Source organism: Melozone crissalis, unplaced genomic scaffold, assembly GCF_028551555.1.
Source record: "Melozone crissalis strain CALT ecotype California unplaced genomic scaffold, PUWL_Pcris_2 ptg000018l_1, whole genome shotgun sequence".
Lineage (NCBI taxonomy): Eukaryota > Metazoa > Chordata > Aves > Passeriformes > Passerellidae > Melozone > Melozone crissalis.
In genome coordinates this window covers 2795374-2801530 of record NW_026535796.1, presented here as the reverse complement: position 1 = coordinate 2801530, position 6157 = coordinate 2795374, and the positions used below count along the sequence as shown (strand labels likewise).

Sequence of the window (6157 nt, the reverse complement as noted above, 5' to 3'; positions counted from 1 at the left end):
TCAGACCCCCCTGTCCATGGTGGCATCATTACTGGGGGCACTGCTCCCTTCTGGCTCCTCAAACACCTTCTGGAGGAACCCCCTGAGGGACCCCATGGAGCAGCGCCTCCAGCACTTTGTTACTGAGATGTAGATGAAGGGGTTGATGCTGCTGGGCATGCAGGCAAACAGGAGAACAACCCGGGGGGACACAGTGGTTTAGCCGAGCTGCTGCAGGAAATTCCAGAGACTGAGGGGGAGAGTAAGGAGCACAGCCAGGAAGACAATGATGTCAAGGCTCTTGGATTGCTGCTGCTGGGAGCTACCCTTGAAGTGAATGAAGAGGATTGTGCTGGAAATGACCATGGATGGAGCAAAGACGAGGAAGTTGAGGATGTACAGGGAGATGAGAGCTCCCTGGCAGAGCTTGTGTTCCTGTGACTGGCACAGGGAATTCACCGCAGAAATGGCAGCGATGGCAGTGATGGAAAGGGCCCAGAGCATGGCACTGACCACCACCCATGAGAGGCCCTGGGGAAGGTGGCAGAAGAGCCCAGGTGGGCAGAGCATGGACCTGCCCCTCTCGATGCTGATGCCGTCAGCCGGTACAGCCCTACGCTGTGGAACATCGGGAAGAGGAGGAAAAGGAAGCGTATGGATGCTGGGGGCATGATGGAGGAGCAGGAGAAATCCTCCTGCAGGAAGAGCAGAGTGGAGGGGACCATGAAGATGAGGAAGAGGATGTTGATGATGGCCAGGTCAAGGATGTAGGCAGTGATGGGTTTCATGGTGTCCCTCTGGATGTGGAACCTGAGGACCCAGAGCACAGCCCCGTTCCCAGCGAGCCCAGAGAGGCAGATGAACAGGGTCACACTGTGTGTGGCCATGCTGGGGACATCTGTCTCACAGAGATCATCTCCTTCAGTGGGTGACATGGCAGGGGGGACACATGATGCTTATCCACATGGATGGACGCTGGGCAGGCAGTGGGATGTGGCCCCTGGCTGTGGTCAGTGTGGATGGGCAGTCAAGTGCTTGGAGAATCCAGGGATGGACCATGTGGCTCCTCAGCAGCTCCCTGCAGTGGGAAGGATTCAGTGGAGAGGAGTGAGATGTGCAGGGAAGGAGGGTGGTGGAAATTGTGGAGTGGGAGAGGGAGGTGGGAGGGTTGGGCTGTTTGGCAGGAGGCTGATAAATAACACAGAGAATAAACATTTTCAGTTCTTCTGAATTTCTTCAAAAGCAAAGTGGCCAAAATTTAGAATGATGTGTTATAGATGGATAATGGGATGATTGGCTCTCACTTAAGGGATGAATACAGTGTGAATATTACGAGAAGCTTTATTGATATATAATTATGTCATTGCAGTCTGTTGTTTAGATGTCCCCTGTTCTCCCCATAGTCCCCTTCTCTCCCCTCTGTCCTGTTGCCATCAGAGAGCCTGAGTCATCTAGGACAGGTGGAAAGAAGGGCTGTACAAAAGCTTGTTGCTGGGGGGGGGGGGAAGAGGTGCAGCATGAGGACACCTGACCCTCCAGTCAAGCTGCAGGAAAGCAGGCTCCAGCAATAAACACAAAGAAGGGCTGACTGACAGACTTTGGGAGGGGCCAGGTTTAGCTGATGCAACCCCCCGGGGTATCAAAGGTGAAGCATCCATCCTGAAGATCAGCCAGCCACGTGGTGGGCAGCCATGAGGGAAGCTCCCAGGCCTGCTTCTCCTTATTTAGTCCTTTTGTTGCATTTTTATTAAGGTTTATTGACCATTTAAAATTAAAAAAAGTGGGTGTTTGTTTCTCACAGGATGTAAAGGCTGGCACACAGGATGACAAACATGGCAGGAACCAGTGCAGAAACAGATAAGGAAGCCTGCAGTGATTTTGGGGCAAATTCTGGAACAAAAAACAACAGTGCATGGCCAGAGGAAAAGTGCAAGGCAAGGGTACCTTTAATATGGCAGCATTCATTGAAAGTGAGCACCAGAGAGACACTGCTTAATAAACTTCCAGGATCATAAAACGACTTCCAGGGGAAGGTGGATGCATGGAAATGAGTAGTAGGAAAATGGTGTTTGTGTATTAGATAAAATAACTTCTAAATGGCTACATATGTTTCTAATGGATTAATTCTGTGTTGTAAAATCTCACCATATACACAATACAAGGAGAGATCCCTCTGTGTCCTGTGCAGGTCAAGAATTCCTGCTTCCTCATGCTTTGCATTGTGTTAGGAAGTTTGTTGTGGCCCATTTCTGTATTAGGATACAGACGGGATGCACAGGAGGAGAGAGAGGATCTGGGGAGGGCCCTGCGGTCAGCAGGAGTGGGTGTCAGGAACAGAGCAGCTGCTGCAGGAGAGGAAGGTGGGGTAGGGAGGAAGGCAAACATTCCACTGACCTGTTCCCTGTGGGGCAGCAGCAGGCAAAGGGCTCTGTGCAGATCAGCGGCGCTTCCTGGTCCCTCTTGCTCCTTTGGGATCCATGTCCTAAAGCGGCTCCTGCCAGGTCAGGGACATGAAGGAGAAAGTGCCCAGGTCACCAGGAGCTCCCCATTCCCATCCTGCTGGCTCCTCTCTCTGTGCACTGTCCGGGTGCTGCTTCCCAAGGCTTGGTGGAGTCAAAAGGGAGTAGGAAATTTCATCTTTGGCTACATCAGAATTTCTCTCACTCTGAGTTATTTGTCTTGCCCTTTTTTTTTCTGCCATAGAGGAAGCAGCTCGACATGCAGATTTCTTTGAGTGCCTCCTCATTTCCTCCTGATTGGAAACTCTTTTCCAAATTGGACATTCTCCAAATGCTTTCCCTCTCTCAGCAGGTTTCTACCATTGCTTATTTATCTCCCCTGAGAGGTCATTTTTCCTCCAGCAGCAGAGAGCTGCTGGTGGGGCTGGTAGCACTGGAATGCTGCTGGCAGTGCTGGAAGTGCTCACAGCACTGTGCAAGCATCTGGGTGCTTCTCAGAAACAACTCCCATTCTGGGTTGATTTTCAGGATCATTGCCAAAACCTCCCCTGGCCCCAAGAAAGCAAACTGAGCTGAGAATTCCCATTTATGAAATTCCAACGCAGGCTCACACAGCCCAAGGGAAGGACAGCACTCAGTTGCTTGCAGCCAGGTCAGCAGCACTTAGAGCCCACCCTGATTGCTGCCAATCCCCTTGATGATGCAATGAAAGCTATCAGGGACCAGGTTTTGGGGTGCTGTGATCCCCTTTCCAGCACTTCATCAGGGCTCATCCTCCTCCTCCTCAGACATGGGAGCCCTTCTGTTTGATTTTACCTGACCCCATCCCTCTGGGAAACCTGTGCCAGGCCCTCAGCACCCTCACAGAGAAGGATTTCTTCCCAATATCCAATCTGACCCCACCCTCTGTCAGTGGGAAGCCATTCCCCCTTGTCCTGTCACTCCATGCCCTTGTCCAAAGTCCCTCTCCATCTCTCCTGGAGCCCCATCAGCTCCTGGATCATGAAGTGTTTGCCCTTGAAAGGATTGGGCTGGTGAGGATTAAAGCCAAGAGAGCAGCATGGATTTGCCTCTTCTCAGGAGAAATGCCATTGCTGACATCCTAAATCATCCCTATGCTGGGTACCAGCGCTCCAGCTCACACAGAGAATTTATTATCGCATGAATCTTCCAGGAAACTGTATGGTGAAGGTGAAATACCACTGAAATTTCAGTATACATGTGGGAAAACTAGATTTGAATCAGAAATCAAAGTTGAACAGTACAGTTATAGTGCAGGGTCCTTAGGATCCACCTCAAGAATGAGAGGGGGCAAATTCAGGCTGTTGAAATGACAGGATTTCAGGACTGAGGTTGCTATAAAATAGAATGGAAGCTGAGATGGAGCCCAAGTGCTTTGGGCACAGGTGTGGTTGCTGAGGCTCTCTCCCGTTGCTCATTTCCCGGGCAGAGTGAAGAGCAGCTGAGGAGCAGAGCCCTGAGCCCGTGGCAGGCTCTGAGGCAGCTGCCTGTGCGTGAGAGCCCTGGAGAACACGAGGCAGCACGGAGAGCAGGGGCTGTGGCAGGAGCTGGGACAGAGCCCGCGCCGGACGCTGCTCGGGCTCAGCCCGCGGGCTGCGCTCCCCTTTCCCAAGGGACCATTCCAGGGAACCTCCTGCAGATCCCGGCCCAGGGACAGCAGCTGGAGCCTGGCAGCTGAGGGCAGTGCACCGCAGGCAAGTTCTCCAGGCTGCCAGAGGAAACCAGGTCAGACTCTTCTCTTCCACCTTCACCAGGGCCCCCTCATTGGGTGGAACCTGGTTATTGATTTTGGGGACAGAACTGAGGTCAGTAGGGAATTCAAACCTATAAACACTGTGGGAAAAGGGAGGGAATATTGAAACAAGTGTCCTGCTGAAGGAATGCAGCAGCTCAGTGATATCAACTGACACCTGAGAGTCCTGGTCAGATCCATCCCAAAGCCATTTGCTCTCTGATATCTCCATGGGCAATCCTCTCCTTCTCCAATTGTTTTCCTGTTCCAGCTCTGTCATTTCCACAGCCAGGAAGGAGGTATCTCCCTGGCTTTTGTGCCAGGCACACAGGACCAGGCTACCACATCCTCCTTGCCATCTGTCCTGTCCCTCACCCCTCCCTGTGCTGCTCCACATGGAAGCTGTGGGTGGGAAAAGATGGGAAAAGCCACATTTGTGGGATAGCAGCGTTGCTCTGGTGTGTCTGTTTGTCACCCCTGCAGCTGTGTGAGGGCAGGAGAAGCAGCAGAGGTGTCCCCATGAGCACTTTGTCCCCTGGCACGGAGGGAGCCAGCCCTGCCTGCTGGAGCCAGCCTGGTGGGAAGGCATCCCAGGGGAGCTGGAATGAGGAGAGCCACGACAACTGGAGCCAGTGTGACAGCAGGCAGTGGAGCAAAGTGCCTGTCCCACTGCTGCTGCTCTGTGCCTGTGTGGGATGGTGGGAATGGGGCTGTGCTCTGGCTCCTCGGCCAACAGCAGTGCCCTCCCTCTGATTAGTTCCTGGCCGGGAGCTGTGCCAAGGAACTCACCCCCTCTGTAATTGTTGCATTGCAGAGGGCTTTTAAGTATGTGCCTAGGGAATAGGGACAACACAGGGGAGTCATCATCAAGTGGAATCATCATGAAAGAGAACCATCATAAAATAGAGCCACTCTAACCCAGAGTTTGAAGGGAGCCACAAGGAGCAGGGAGTTGAGCTCCTGGCCCTGCACAGGACATCCCAACAATCCCAGCCTGTGCCTGAGAGTAATGTCCAAACGCTCCTTGAACTTTGTCAGGCTGGTGCTGTGTGCAGCAGGAGAACTCCTGCCTGGCGTGGTTGCTGGATGAAGTGAGGCATCCTCATGGAATGGTTTGGGTTGGATAGAACCTTAGAGATCATGTCATTCCATCTCTCCTTCTGGCATGGGCAGGGAAACCCAGGAAAACTTTTGGTTTGAAATCGTTGCTCTTTTGAAAGGAAGCTCAGGTGGGGAGTGGCCTGGGTGACACTGGAAACAAGGAAGGTGCTGGGAAGTTGGAAAAGTACATTGAGGATCATGATCCTCCTGCATTTGCCTGGGGCGAAACTCCCTTGGCTGAACTGTCATTTCCTGGACAAGAGGTTGCACCATGGAAAGTTCCTACTCTCCACTGGGCAGGAAGACAGGAGACACGGAGAGAAAAACCCTCTCAGATGTCAAAGTGTCTCTGTTCTCTTAATTATAAACAAGTCCTTAGGAGTTAAAAATGCTTATGAGCATTATAAATGCTCCTAAGGTGTTTAATCTCATGTGTGTCTCAAAACGTGACTCTACACAAGGCTTTCACCCTCACTTCCCTTTCCAGAAGCAGTGGCACATTGGTTTCCCTGGATTTAAAGCAGTGGGAAAAGGAGGGACAACTTCCCCCTGAGCAAGAGATGTGGCTGCTGCCCAGGTCTCTCCCAGGAGGAATCAGGAGCTCTTGGCACTGCCAACATCCCAACCATTGCTGGCACGTGCCTTAGGAAGGGCTCTGGTATGAGACAGGGACCTGCCCTGCTCCCAGAGCAGCCAGAGGCTTTAGAATGGGATAAAAGAAGGAAATGAGCCATTTTGGACACTGTTTAACAGGCACAGGCTTTGCAGTGAAGTCTGGATGTGGTTTATTCAACAAATCTGATTGAGGCATAGTTACAGAATGACAAAGATCAGGAGAGGCTGGGCTGTGGCTGGAGCTGCTGTG

At 52.1% G+C, this 6157-nt stretch overlaps 1 pseudogene; it reads right to left on the bottom strand.

Annotated features, from left to right (window-relative positions):
• Nucleotides 1-914, bottom strand: LOC128937101 (proto-oncogene Mas-like; annotated as a pseudogene).
• Between the last annotated feature and the right edge of the window lie 5243 nt (nt 915-6157).